The 15,447-nt window shown below is 51.4% G+C and overlaps 1 protein-coding gene across 1 annotated transcript in view; it reads left to right on the top strand.

Annotated features, from left to right (window-relative positions):
- Positions 1–252: 252 nt before the first annotated feature.
- CCDC71 (coiled-coil domain containing 71) overlaps positions 253–15,447 on the top strand; it is a 33,437-nt gene continuing 18,242 nt past the window's right edge. Inside the window, exon 1 of the mRNA XM_063426715.1 lies at positions 253–303. The gene's annotated coding sequence lies outside the window, so the exon portion shown is untranslated. The remainder of the gene's footprint in view (positions 304–15,447) is intronic.

Raw genomic sequence — 15,447 nt, 5'->3', positions numbered from 1 at the left:
AGCCCCCCTAGGTTTAACATGTTGGGAGTGGGCGGGCCAGTCGCTGTGGCCTCCTCTCCGCCAGCAGGTGGCGCTCTGTCACCCCGGCTCCGAGCTCAGGACTGCCAGCCGCGGCGCCCTTACCCACCATGGTCGACTGGGGGCGGCAGATAGCCGATCGGAAGCGAGGCGGCACTTCCGGTACTCAGCGGGGCGGCCATTTTGGTGTCGCGGCAGAGGCCGAGCTGGGGAGTCAATCTGAGCACGGGAGGCGGAAGCGGCGGCGCTCGTCAGGCAGCACTCCGGGGAGGGGCAGCGCACCAGGTAGGACGCTCGCCGGGCGGGGACGGGGGGAGTCAGAGCCCAGTTAATAATAAGACTCCCTCCTACCGGCCAGACAGAGCAACCCCCCCGAGACCTGAGCCAGTCAGCAGCCGCCGGGGACTCAGCACTGACTGACTGACTGACTGACTGACTGGCTCACACTGCATGGCTGCACATAGCTTCATACTGAGTGCACATGGAGGGGCTGAGTGTGTGTCGGCACAGTCTGAGCATAGAGTGTGTGAGTGTGTGGGGGGGGGGGGGGCTGAGTGTGTGGGGGGGGGGGGGGGGGGCTGAGTGTGTGGGGGGGGGGGGGGGGCTGAGTGTGTGGGGGGGGGGGGCTGAGGGGGGGGGGCTGAGTGTGTGGGGGGGGGGGGGGGCTGTGTGTGTGTGGGGGGGGGCTGTGTGTGTGGGCACAGTGTGGGCTGAGTGTGTCTGTGGGCATAGTGTGGGCACAGAGTGAGTGTGTGTGTGTGTGGGCTGAGTGTATCTGTGGGCATAGTGTGGGCACTGAGTGTGTGCGTGTGGGCACAGAGTGTGGGCTGAGTGTATAACAAATGTACAAAATGATCTGTGTTAACAGGCACCAAAAAAGTGCTCTTAGTGCAGCAGCTCTCACACAAAAATTGGAGCTCTTCAATCCTATTGTAATACACACTTTCACTATCACATATTGTTTGTGTTGTGTAAATAGTGTATTTATTTGACTGTGGGCTGAGTGTTTGGGCACAGTCTGGGCTGAGTGTGTTGGCACAGTCTGGGCTGAGTGTGTGTGGGCACAGTCTGGGCTGAGTGTGTGTGGGCACAGTCTGGGCTGAGTGTGTGTGGGCACAGTCTGGGCTGAGTGTGTGTGGGCACAGTCTGGGCTGAGTGTGTGTGGGCACAGTCTGGGCTGAGTGTGTGTGGGCACAGTCTGGGCATAGAGTGTGGGCTGTGTGTGTGTGGGCACTGTGTGTGTGTGGGCACTGTGTGTGTGTGGGCACTGGGTGTGTGTGGGCACTGGGTGTGTGTGTGGGGGCTGGGTGTGTGTGGGCACTGTGTGGGCTGTGTGTGTGTGGGCACTGTGGGCTGGGTGTGTGTGTGGGCACTGTGGGCTGGGTGTGTGTGTGTGGGCACTGTGTGGGGGCTGGGTGTGTGTGGGCACAGTGTGTGTGGGCACAGTGTGGGCTGAGTGTCTGTGGGTGGAAAGTTTGAACCGAGCGCCTGTGGGCAGAACAGCCCCTCTAAGATTAAAAAGTCAGGCAGTGGCACAGTAGTCTCCTTTCCCCCAGCAGGTGGCGCTCTGTTACCTCTGCTCCAAGCTCAGGATAGCTAGCTGGGGCGGCAGCCCGAGTTGAGTGGCGGCGGGCGCAAAGCACGAGCAGAGTGGCCGCGGGCGGAGAGTGTGGGTGGAAGGTCTGAGCTGGGCGAAGCGTCTGAGGGCAGCAAATACTTAGTCAGGGTAGAAAGTCTTGACTGAGTGTCTGTGGCTGGAAAGTGTGGGTAGAATATTGTTGACCTAAAAGCATGCAGGACTTGAAATATCTGTATGTACACTTGAGTAAAACATAGTTGAGAGGTCAAATAATTTAAAACCCTCAACGGCGCAAGCATTTTGTGTCGAGACAGCCACTACATTGAAAAAGTAAAAAAATAAATAAAAATCCTATGGAGGTGAGTAAGACCTCCGTATTACTATTATGGGAATATTGAACCTCCATGTTCCCCCATCTGCAATGTGGGAGAATTACCTACTTGTTTAAATCTAGCGACTGGGCCATTGCTACACAATTGCTAGAAAAGCCCCTACCCCTGTATTTTATAATTAGTTAGGGTACCCACCCATGGTTGGGGCATGAGGGGCCACTCGGTTTCTCCCACTTTATTATCAGGGACCATGGGTGGGGTCCAGATGGTGGACATTGGTCATAAAGATAGAAGGGAACGTATAGCCCCGAAAAACTTTTGTTTACTGGGGACTATCGGCTACCCTTGAGAATATGCTTTTTTTTTTTTTTTTACATTAAATTTCCTTTTGAAGCACTCTGCAAAAATATCACAAGGGATAGTTTGAATAACTTTGTTAGTTTTTATTACAATGTATCATGGCCTCACAGGATAATTGTTGGGATCTGATACTGTCAATTAATCCCGGTTTTAGATGAGGAGAACTAACGAAAGCTGCTAGCAGTGGAGAGGAGAGGTGGGGAGTGTCTCAGCTGGACTCCATCTAAGAAGTTAGACATCTGTAAAACAGGTTGACTATTTAAGCGGCTCCATCAGCTTCTGGGGTCTTTGCAGTTCGGCAGCCTGGTGGTACAGGGGATACTTACCTGAGCCTGTCCCTAACGGTCATTACCATCTAGATTTGGTGCATCGACTTCTGTCTCTTTGTATTTCATCTGCCAGGAGCCCAGGTTGGTGCTGTAGTCTTGTGCCTGTGCAAGAGTCCAACTGCAACACAGTTGGAGCCTTCCTATAAAGACCCTTTTTTGGGGGGCAGTAGCTCTGCTTTTTTTTTTTTTTTTTTTTTTTATTCTTTATTTTTCGAATGGTAAAGTCGATTAATACAAGCATTTGAAGTATAGACAATTTGTAGGCTCATGCAAGAGCCGTGTCTCAAGTTTTACAACAGTATATCCGTTTATAACTGAGTTTATACATAATGGTTGAGTTCTATCGGTGTCTAGTTCCAGGCATGAGTCGTGTTACCATTCTATCCAATTTTTATATAACTAAATAAGTAATTCCAACAGGGTAGGTTAAAGCTGTGAGTAATTTAAGAGAGCGGTATTGAGGTCTGGGGTTTGCATGACCGATTCCCATCTTTGTATGTAGAACTGTGGGGCTTAGTAGAGAAGCTCCTTATGTCGGGGCTTATAGTGGGTGGGTCGTGGTCCCGTCAGTCTCAGGGGCTAGTGGGTGCTGTCGTAGGGTGGGGTGTCGGTCAGGGTAGGTAGGGATGTCTCTACAGTACTTTTAGTCCAAGTATTTTTTTTTGGGGGGGGGTTTTCGGGAATCAGGATGGGTAGGCAGGGGGAACGGGGAGCGGGATGTCCGGCCATAGACCCCTCGGCCCACGCGACCATGCCAACAGCTCTTTCCAACAGCGGTCAACTCGTGAACCGCAGGTGGCCACATCTCGGGCGTCTCACCCTTGTGTGTCATCTAAAGGCGGCTTATGCTGTCTTTTTTGACAGATATGATTTCCAGGGGAACCACCTAAGGGCACACTTGTCGGAGCGCCCCTGCAGGGAGGCGGTCATGATTTCCATGTCATAGATGGTTTCGACTCTATCTACCCATTGTTGGAATGTGGGGACCGTTGTGCGTTTCCAATGTAGTGGTATAAGGGCTTTCGCTGCTGTAAGTAAATGAATGGTGAGGGAATTTTTGTATGTGCGTACTGGTGTGGGTGTGTGGTGTAGGAGCATCTGTAGGGGTTGTAGGGGAATGTCCGAACCTGTGATCGCCCTGATCTTTGAGTGGATCATCCGCCAGTATGGCTTGATGTGCCGGCATGCCCACCATATGTGTATGTGGGTACCCAGTTCGGTCCCACATCTCCAGCATTCCCCTGTGTCGGTGACTCGCATGCGTCTGAGGTCGTCCGGTGTGTGGTACCATCGAGTCAGTACTTTATAATTAGTTTCCTGGAACTTTGAACTTATGGAGCATTTATGTGTGAGTTGGAATATTTTCCCCCACTCCTGGTCCGTAAGTTGGGTCTCGGTCTCCGCCTCCCACTTGCTTACATAGGCTGGTCTGCCCTTGTCCTCCGACTCCTGAAGTATACTGTACATCTGGGAGATCCCGTGTTCAATATGTTTCCTGTTTGTGCACATTTGTTCAAATTCAGTGAGTTGCCTGTGGAGTTGGGCTCTACCAGGCAGTAGTGTATAATACGTCTTCACCTGGTGGTAGTGAAACGCGTCCAGTTGTGTGGGGGGCCGGTCTTCCATCAGGTCCATCAGCGGCCGGAGTACATTTCCCGTGCTCCATTGCCGCGTGTAGATCCAGTTTGACCTTTGGATGTTTTTGAAGGTTGCGGGGGGGAGGCCCCCTGCTAGGTCGGGGTTGTAGGTGATGGGGGTGAGGGGGTTTGGGGAGGTCGTCAGTTGACGGGCGTATCTAAGAGTGCACCAAGTCTTGAGTGTGGCATCAATGATGGGGTTGCCCGTCTGTAATTCAGTGAAGGTTAGTCTTCCCAGCCAGAGTCTGGACGGGATGGTGCCTGGGTACTGTTTCGTCTCCATCTGTACCCACCGTCTGGGGCTAGGGTGGGCGTGCCAATCTACTATTCTATGTAGGTGGGTTGCTTGATGGTAGGCGAGGAGGGACGGCAACCCCCCCCCCCCCCCCCCCCGGCGGCTTTGGGGCGTTCTAAGGTGGCCTTGCGGATTCGGGTCGGTCTCTGATTCCACACGAATTTTCGGATGGCCGTCTCCGCCGACCGGAAAAAGGCTCCTGGGATCCTCGTGGGCAGGGTTGCGAACAAGTAGAGCAGCCGAGGCAGGATAATCATCTTAACCGCATTAATGCGGCCGAACCACGATATGTATTGACCTGTCCAGCGTGCCAGGTCTTGCTGTATGGACGCCAGGATGGGGAGGAAGTTCAACGGGTATAGTTGTGATAGGTCTTTCGGCAGCCAGGTGCCCAGGTAGCGAAGTTTGGATGAGCACCAAGAGAATGTGAATTGGGAGCTGAGTCGGGCTTCGAGGTCCTCATTTCGTGATATTGTCATGGCTTCGGACTTGTCGATGTTTAGCTTCAAGTTGGAAAGTCGTCCGTAGGTCTCAAATGCCTGCAGTAGGTTGGGGACGGATATTAGTGGCTGTTCTAGAAAGAAGAGCATATCGTCGGCGTATGCTGCCACCCGATGTTCCTCTCCGCCCACTCGAACCCCCGTAATACCCCCGTCCCGTCTGACCGCCTCCAAGAACGGTTCCAGGGTGAGGGCAAACAGGAGAGGGGACAGGGGACATCCCTGTTGAGTGCCGTTACTTATAGGGAAGGCCTTTGTCAAGGCTCCATTGATTCTGATCCTCGCTGTCGGAGTGGTATAGAGCGCGGAGACCCAAGAGCGCATGTGTGGTCCGAGGCCCATATGCCGCAACGTTTCGGCCATAAACCTCCAGTTCACCCGATCGAACGCCTTTTCGGCGTCTGTTGATATGAGTACCGTCTCTCGGTTGGACTTCCTGTCGACGTGGATGACATTAAGGGCCCGTATAGTGTCATCCCTGGCTTCTCTTCCCGGGATGAAGCCCACCTGGTCCGGGTGGACCAGGTCAGGCATTATTCGTGCCAGCCTCAGGGACAGGGCCTTGGTGAATAATTTCAGGTCGGCATTCAATAGCAAAATAGGCCTGTAGTTAGCACAGATGGTGGGATCCTTGCCCTCTTTGGGAATGACCGTGACTGTCGCCGCCAGGGAGTCCGTGGGAAAGCTCCCGCCATCTCTTATGGAGTTAAGGCCCGCGAGGAGCCTCGGTAGGAGTATGTCCTGGAACGACCGCAAGTATGTGAGCGGGAGACCGTCCGGGCCCGGTGCCCGATGCGTTTTTGAGCGCTTTAATGCCAGGGTCAGTTCCTCCAGTGTCAAGGGGCTGTCCAGGTCTTCTGCGATTTCTGGAGTTATCTTGCGGGTGATGTGTTTCGATAGGTAGTCTGCGATATTTTGGAGTCGGGTCCGACTCGGGGCGTCCTGTGAGGGCGGTTTTAGGTTGTAAAGGTCTGTATAGTAGGATCGGAAGGCTTCCATGATCCCTTTGGGCATGCTGGTGTGGGTGCCCGCCCGTGTCTCGAGCTTGTGTATGTGTTGGGCCCTCCTCTTGGTTCGGAGCATTTGTGCCAAGAGTCTTCCGCTCTTATTGGAGTATTCGTAGAAGAACCTGGATGATTTCCGCAGTATGTGTAGGTGTTCCTGTGCGAGGAGGTCTCTGAGCTCCCTTCGGGTCTCTGTCAACTGGAGATAGGTGGCGTCGTCTAACGTCTGTTTGTGGGTGCATTCCAGGTCCGCGATTCGTCTTGTCAGGTCTGTGATGCGGCGTGTCTTTTCCCTCTTGCGGTGGGTGCATTTGGATATAAAGTGCCCCCGGACCACACATTTATGTGCTTCCCACAGTGTCAGCGGGGGCATGTCGGGGGTCTCGTTAAGTTCAAAGTACTGGGTGATGGTCTGGTGTGCCTCGGTGCGGATCACCAGGTCCGCCAGGATGGACTCGTTGAGTTTCCATTGGCGTTCCAATGGTTTAAAAAGGGGGGAGTTGATTTGCATCGTTGCTGGGGCATGATCTGACTGGTAGGCTATCCCTATGTGCGCTTCCCGGAGGAGCGACAGGTGTTCCTGCGATATGAAGATATAATCTATGCGGCTGTACAACTTGTGTACAGCCGAATAACAGGTATAGTCCTTATCATCTGGGTGGGCTGTCCTCCAGCTGTCAACTAACCCCGCCTTGTGCAGGGATCTCCTAGCTGCTTGTAGGCAGTGTGGTGGTATGGCACTAGCACCTCTCGAGGTGTCTTGGTGGGGGTTCAGGGGAAGGTTCAGGTCTCCCGCTAGTATTAGGAGGCCCTCTCTAAAGCGGTCCAGTTTAGCTAATGTCTTGGCTAGGAATGTGTGTTGTGTTCGGTTTGGACTATAAACGCATGCCAGTGTGTATGTGTGATCTGCGATAGTGCCCTTGATGAATATATACCTCCCATTCGGGTCAGCGAGTGTTTCCCTGTGTTGGTATGGGACCGTGTGTGCAATTAGTATCGCGACCCCCGTTTTTTTGGCGTCTGGGTGGTTAGCGTAAAACCCCTGGGGGAATCTGTTGTTCTCGAGTTTGGGTTGGGTTCGGCTCATGAAGTGCGTCTCCTGCAGGAACGCTACCGACACTCTCTCGGCCCACAGGTGGCGAAGTAATTGGGAGCGCTTCTCCGGGACGTTTAAGCCTCGGGTATTGTTTGACCATATTTTAAATTGTGCTGGGTGAATGTTCGACATGGTCTCGCGGGCCGGGGGCCCCCTTCGGGAACCCTGCGCGTGCAGCCGCAGTAACGGGACGGGTCTGGGGTGAGGGGGGGTTAAGGGGTCGTATAACAAGGGGGAGGGGGAAGTTTGGGGGGTGGGTGCAACGTCGAACCTCGGTCGGAGGCTATCTTCGGCGGGGGCCAACCAGTAGCCCCGCCGAATTCCGACCGGTATGTACAATTCTGGTCAGTTGCGTGAGGTGCGGGGAGGGCAGCCAACGGTGTCAGTCACACGGTTGTCTGAAGTTTGTCCGTGACTGTCTCCCAGGTCCCCCAACCCGCTGGGGGTGACTGTCCGCTTTCGTTATCGTCTGTCAAGTGGGGTGTCTCATTGTTAGGGTAGTGGAATCGTATGAGAGGGGGGCGTCTTAGTTGGGGTCTGCTGGGGATCAAGCTTTGGAGGGGCCACCTGTCGCATTCCGTCTCACTGTCGTTGTCTCGGCTCTCCGGCCGCCGGGGTCCCATTGGTCTAACTATTGCACAGGTGTCCTCTGTCAGGGCTAGGATTATGGGCTCGTCGGTTGGGGTAGTTTAGCTTTCCCGTCTAGTCGATTACAGCATAGGGCCACTACTGTCTGGTCATGTCATGGCCTGTCAGGAGCAACATTTAACTAAAACAAGGAAACCATGAAGTAGCAGACAATAAACATTGACATTTCTATGCACCTTTCGTGACCCCTTTCTCAGGTTATCTAAATGTCGCGGCCGCCGGACCCCTCATCCGGGCCCCGAGCCTGCCAATAACTGTGTTAGCGGCGGGGGGCCCTTTAGGTCCCGGGGGTGCGATGGGTGCGCTTCCCTGCCCTGCTTACTCGTAGTGTACTGTTTCGTGGGCCCCCATGGTCCCCCCCCCCCTATGGGTCAGTGCCTAACCAAGTTACATGATCTCAGGATTTCTTGGGCGCAAATTGGTATATCTGTTCTAGTCCAGGCCAGTTTAGTGCATATCGTCCGAGCTTTTGTGGCGGGGTGACCCATACTCAACTAACTTTTGCTATGGACCATTCCAGCTGTTAAGGCTGACGTGAGCTGCGCGCCTTAGGGCCTAGTACCCGTGGGCTGCCTTGTATATGGTATAACGGCTGCAAGTCCTGAGTGTCTTATGTTAGGTCCATAAAGGAGAGTTCAGGATCTGGCTGGTTCTTTGAAAAGCTCCGGTCTCAACGGCCCTTTTGGATTTGGGCAGCAGTGTCCCCCTGGCTTGGTGACAACCAATTACCCCGGGTGAAATCCCCAGCCCCCTCATTGGGCCCTTCCCCCCCAACCTATGCTGGTTCCCCCTTATAGTAGCTATTTCTGTGGGGGGTAGTCTCCGTCTCGGTGCCGCCATGGACTCCCTCTTCATATACCCTCTCCCCTCCCAAGTGGGCATATATCCCGGGCCTGTGCATGAATAGCGGGGGTGGAGTGGGTTTGTAGTACATACCAGTTCGGTTGGGGCCTGCTTCACGGGGTGTAACTGGGCCTTTACGGCGATGGGACAGGTGTTCGGCAAGTTCTTCTCCGCTTAAGGTGCAGGGATCCGGCGTCCGGTGGTGCAGTAGTAGCCCGGGGTCGGTGCAAAGTGGACTCTCGTCTATTCCTCTGGAACTATAGGGCCGCCCCGTCTCGGGCGTGGGCCTGTGTTGTCATCAAAAAGATTCTCCGCCGGGATGGTGGGACCGGTGGGGCGGGTCGGTGGGCAGTCCAAAATCCAGTTTGGAATTGTCATGGGTGGTAGGCCAACGGCCCGTAGAAATCGGGGAGTGTCATTAGGCCATCTCATAATGTGCCATTGCCCGTCCACTCTAGCCTGCAGGCTAAATGGGAACCCCCATTTGTATGGGATCCTCTTCTCCCGCAGGAGGCTGGTTACTGATTTCAGTGCTCTTCGGGCGTCCAGTGTGAGTGTGGATAAGTCCTGGTATAGGGATATTTGAGCCTCCCTATATCTGATGGTGTGTTGCGATCTGGCAGCCCTCATGATGGTTTCTTTCAGTTGGAAGGACTGCAGGCAGCAGATTAGGTCCCTGGGCAAGCCATCTCTGCGTGGGGCCCTCAGTGCTCTGTGGGCTCTTTCCAGGCCGAAGTCTGCTGGAGCCTCTCCCCCTAGGATATGGGAGAACAGGCCCGTCAGGAGCTCTTGGGGTGTCTCCCCCTCGGATTCCGGTAGGCCGCGCACACGGATGTTATTTCGGCGCCCTCGGTTATCGAGGTCTTCCGTTTGTCGTCTGAGGTCTAGGAGCATGTTACCTTGCCTCGACGCTGCTAGATCGGCTGCCTGCGAGTGATTGGTTGTGTGCAAGCGGTGTTCCTCCAGGGCGTCCACCCTCGTCTCCAAGGCCGCAAGATCCCTCCGAACTGCCGTGATTTCCTCCCGGATCGCGGTGCGGAGCTCCGCAACGAGGTCTGCTTTATCTTTGCGTGTGAGCATGTTTGCCGATATGGCTGCGAGGTCTGCGGACAGCTGGGAGAGAGCATCTCCCCTCGGGGAGCTCCTTGTGGAGTCTGCCGGACTGCTAGGTCCCGGTGACGAGGGCGCCATCTTGCCCTGGTCGCGTGGTCTCCCCAGGGTGAGCGGGGTAGAGAGATAGTCATCCATCAGGCCTGGCGTTTGGACCCCGTGTGTGTGCGGAGGTTTGGGGGTGGCCCCTCGTTTGGGTTTCCCCATATAATCTGCAAAATTTGCTGCGTTTTAGCGGGTTGGGGCCTAGGAGCTCTGGTCTCCTGCTTCCTACTCTATCGGCAGCCAAGCCACGCCCCCCAGCTCTGCTTTTTTGTCATGCTTTGTCGAGTGTAAAAAAAATACACAGTACATAAGAAAAATAAAAAAATACTTTGTCTTATGATCTTTTAACTGGGTTTAAATGTAAATGAAAATAAATAAAATGGTTTCGTAAACATTTCATCCTTACGAATGCTCACTTTTGGGGTAAGCCACCTTACATTTGGAAGGGGCACCAGGGTACTCCTGGCACCATAACCAGTACAGCATGCTTGGAGAATTCTTTAAAGGGACACTATAGTCACCAGAACAACTACAGCTTATTGCATTTGTTCTGGTGAGTAGAATTATTCCTTTTCAGGTTTTGTTGCTGTAAACACTCTTTTCAGAGAAAGGTCAGTGTTTACATTACAGCCTAGAGACACCCCCAGTGGCCACTACTTAGATGGCTACTAGATGTGCTTCCTTGGGCAGTGCTGCAGAGTAAGTAGGACTGCCATACAGTGTCTCCACCCCCTGCATGCAGACACTGAACTTTCTTCATAGAGATGTATTGATTCAATTAATCTCTATGAGGAGATGCTGATTGGTCAGGGCTGTGTTTGACTTGTGCTGGCTCTGCCCCTGATCTACCTCCTTGACAGTCTCAGCCAAGCCTATGGGGAAGCACTGTGATTGGCTCAGACCACCACTTCTGATGATGTCCGTGGACAGAGGCAGTTCACAGGGGCAGAGCCAGGAGCTCCAGACTTTGAATACAAGTAAGATTTTACTATATTTTGGGAGGCGAGAGGGGGCCAGGGGGGCTAGATGGTGGTTTTAACACTGTAGGGTCAGGAATACATGTTTGTGTTACTGACCTTATAGTGCTCATTTAAATCTGGACTATCTGTTTGTGGTACCAGTCTGACACATTACAGGTACACAATTTAAATGGATAATGGACAGGAAGTGCCCTAGGTTATTACCCCTAACCCAGTTTACACATACTTGGCATTTTCAAATGAGAATATAATTTTTTTTTCTCTTTAACCCCTTAAGGACCAAACTTCTGGAATAAAAGGGAATCATGACATGTCACACATGTCATGTGTCCTTAACCCCTTAAGGACACATGACATGTGTGACATGTCATGATTTCCTTTTATTCCAGAAGTTTGGTCCTTAAGGGGTTAAGGGGTTAATTAAAGCAATATTTGAATAAAAACATACTATAGCTTGATGGACTTATAACATTGATATCATGTCCTGCCTTATAGAGGTAAACAACTAAAGATTTAAGATTTATTTGATCAATATGTAATTAAGTGAGTCACATTGGACACTGCCAAACAATGTGCAAATTCTAGCCGAATTGTTGCTGTCTGACTCCTGCTTGACAAACGTCCTTAAGAATAATCATGAGAAGGACTGAAGTATAACATTTTAAGCTTATCAACCTGTTCTAGAATTATGTCAGGCATCTTTTTTAGATCGCTATGACACCAATCAGTGTCACATTGGTCTCTGTTGCATTAGCGAGTGCATTGATGCTGCAGCATGGAAAGGGAAATTAAAGGGTTACTACAAGCACCATTACCACTAACATTATTTGGTAGTGGCAATGGTGCCTGGAGTCTGTATGTGCAGCATTTTGCTATAAAATGGAAACACATATGCAGTTTGACTCGTTTGCTGCCCCCCTTTTGCCTCCGTCAGTGTTATTGGTGCGTCATTAGCCAGCCCAGTACAATAGTTCCAGGCTGACTTAAATAAGTCTGTGAATTATTTTATTTACCAAAGTGCTCCTTGAGTTTAGAGTGGTAAGCTTACACTTTTAGCAAAGGAATGGCCAGTGGATCGGCACCCGGAAGTTCTGCAAAAGTCGATTGTCTTCATAGCCAGCAAGAGAGGACCTTCAGGGGGCGTGGCCAGCGGAGCAACCGACCAGGCGCGTTTAAGCAGAGCTCCTGCTACCTAGACAATATACATAGGCGAAAAACCCAAGAAAACGGACCAAAAAGGAGACAGCTTACACTCACTACCTCCATTAACGAGATGGGACGCAAAAATAGAAAATTAGCCCAATCGGAGGACCTTTACCAGCCTGACATCCGCAGGTCCTTCGATGGGCGGCGGCTGCAGGCCCAATCCAAGATGGCCCCCAGCAGACCACGAGGCTCCAGCACATCGGAGGAATCCGAAGGGGACGAAAGATCAGTGACCTCGCGGGCGGAAAGCGGAGTACACCACAGGGTAGACTCTGATGCCGACACATCCCCAGCCACCAAAGGGGACATTAAACGGCTGCTACTGGACCTCCGAGCAGTATGGAAAGCTGACCTTGCGGGAGTGCAGGCAGAGGTCGGTGCCCTGACTCACCGCATCCGAGAAGTGGAAACCCGAGAGGGGGAGCGAGACAACCGGCTAACAGAGACCCAAGCCCAGGTACAAACCATGTCCCTGCAGATCCAGAGCCTGACTAGAACAGTCACAACACTAGAGACCAGGCACCGCAAGAGAAATGTGCGACTGGGGGGGGGGGTGCCAGAGACTGTGACCCCAGAAGCCCTGATGGACTTTGCCACCAAGGTGGCCGGGGCTCTGGGGGTACGGGGAGACAACGGAGCACCGCCACTGATATCGGCATTCAGGGTTCGGAAGGCCCCCACTGCCCCTGCGGATGCACCGCGAGATACCATTGTGGTGACACGGGACATCGCGGTGAAGACGACTATCCTAACCCGCTCCAGAAACCTGACCTCAGTGATGGTGGAAAACTGCCAAATAAAAATCTTTACAGATCTACCATTTGCAGTGCTAGCAGAGCGGAGACGGTTCCAACCGGTTACCAGGATACTGCGAGACCACAGCATCAAATACAAACGGGGAGCATCCGGAACCTTGGTAGTACCCCACGGCGAGTCGGTGCTGATCCTGTCCGCGGGAGAAGATCCAACGAAACTCCTCAACGTGCTGCAGCTACCTCACGCGACACCGCAAGCGCGAAGAACAACTGAGGCAGAGAATGACAGGTCCCTGGGACCGGGAGAGCTGGCCCGAGACAGAGCCCGAGACCCTCCATAGACTGGTATACCCGAGAGTCGAACAGCCCCCGATGACACATGTGTAGCCCTGCACACCAACAAGCTACTGCATGGACTGTGGGGGAATTATGGACTCTGCCTTGCTATCTGATTTTAATGGGACTCGTGCAGCCTCAGTTCCCATCTCAGGCTGAATTATCTGCTATGAGTAATGTATGCCTACAAACGAGACTATTTAGCCATAGAGGCACCCCATCTAGGCCTTAAAAGTCTTATTACAATGCAACTGTTTGTTTATCGTTTTACCGTTTTTTTGTTTGGTTTTTTTTTTTTTGTTGTTTTTTTTTTTTTTTTTTTTTTTTATTTGTAAGCATGCTTCCGGCCCTGGACAACGGGGGGCAAGAGACGCACAGTGCTGTAACATAGTGACAACCTCCAAAGAGCATACCCTACAGAGCCCAGTACCAGGCTTAGGCTGACAACCACACCACTACCCAGACAGACTTATTACCCCAGACGAGGGCACTACCCACCCACTGACCTAATTGCAGAAAACTAGCAACATTCCACACATCACCCTACTGACGCTGACCCTAACAGGATAAAAAAAAACCTAGCTGGTCAAACACCAAATATCTTACTCTGGCCAGCGGGGGGGAAACAAAGGCGGCTAGACGCCAACGCCTCCAAGAGACAACCCCAATAAACCTTACTCACATAGCTAGCAACGGGACCACAGTCTATTACCCAATGCACTTCCCCTGGTTACTTCGGACCAGCTATACCCCAGCCGCAGATGTCCCTTACCTCGATAACACATCCCACATCATCCACGGCGGGTCACTACGATGCCCAAACAAGGAGTGCTGTAACACCACACCCACAGACGACCCACACAGCACAATATATATTACTCCAGAGAACGTCCGGACAATCTCCCCAGCCTAGACTAATTCGGCACCCCAGACACATACACGGCGTACCTGCTCAGTAACCGACAGTAAGCCACCAGCAAATAGCACATCATGCCCACGCTGACTACCAACTACGATACGACCGCACACAACCTTAAGATACCAAAACACGATATGAGGACCCAGTGACACCTAACCAGATGACTACACACAAGACCGCAACACTAAGTTGCTCTGGATTTACCTACTACCTAACTTTTTATTGTTTCTTGTCTATTATTTTCGCAACATGTATGTAATGCCAACCTTTCTGCCATACAAAACACTCACGCTGCATGTTCATGACGCTTTGATGATAGGCAACCCTAAGAGGTATTGTTAAATGTTGATATTGTCTTTATCGAGATAAAATGTACATTCTCCATGTAGCGTGAACCAAAATAAACAATTAAAAAAAAAAAAAAAAAAGAGGACCTTCAGCACCCGGCATGATCAGGTAAGATTACAAATCTGTGCAAAATGGTTAGCCCCGTTATCTGCAAGCTGGGCCAGGGCACTCATGGCACAAAAGGCTGTAATGGTTATGACACTTGTAGTAAACCTTTAAAGAATTTTACAAATAATAATAGATGCATGAAAAGTAAAATACATAATACATAAAATACAAAATACCATTTGTTGGTGGTAAATGACTAAGCCACTAAACGTCCCCATTTAAGATAGATAAAGTTTGGAAACTTTCATTCCAAAGAATATTTGGTTTTGTGTCTTCTCATAAACATGAGAAACTTATTCCTGTCCTCCAACTCCCTTCTTGATCCCAAGCAATTTGGTTTCTGTCCCCAACACGTAACGGAAACTGTTCCCACCGAGGTTAGGAACGACCTTATTTCTGCTAAAAGCACTGGCCACTACTCTATTCTTGTCTTACTTAACCTCTCAGCTCCCTTCAGCATATTTGGACCACCCTCTTCTCATACAGACTATCAGCTTATTTGGTCTCTGAGATACATCTCTCTTGGATCCACTCTTATCTCTCTAACTGTTCCTTTTCTGTGTCATTTACCTTCAATGCCTTTTCGATGCCCCTTTGAATTGGAGCACCTCTAGGCACTGTCTTGGCCTTCTCCATTTATACTTCTTCTATTCGTAAGCTTATCAACAGTTACAATGTGAAATACCGTATTTACTCAAATCTAATGTACATCAAATTTTTTAAAGTCTTCAAAATTCGATGGCGCATTAGATTTGAGTATGAACGGCACATTAGATTCAACGGGCATACACATCGAAATTTGTCTGGATGAATTTCGCACCTCTGCTACAGGGACTGCGAGACTTGGCTTCTGTGTACATTAAAGCGTCTTTGTCGTGATGCGAATTTTGCACTGCCAAATTGCACATGGGTCAGAGCGCAGTACTTGCTTATCGACCTATATGTTGTATAGTAGTGTCTTCTTGCACAAATGCAAATTACTTTTGCCAGCGAAAACAT

This window comes from Pelobates fuscus, chromosome 7 (genome assembly GCF_036172605.1).
Source record: "Pelobates fuscus isolate aPelFus1 chromosome 7, aPelFus1.pri, whole genome shotgun sequence".
In the NCBI taxonomy this organism is placed as follows: domain Eukaryota; kingdom Metazoa; phylum Chordata; class Amphibia; order Anura; family Pelobatidae; genus Pelobates; species Pelobates fuscus.
Note: the sequence above shows the minus strand (reverse complement) of the source record. Positions and strands in the feature narration are given on the sequence as shown.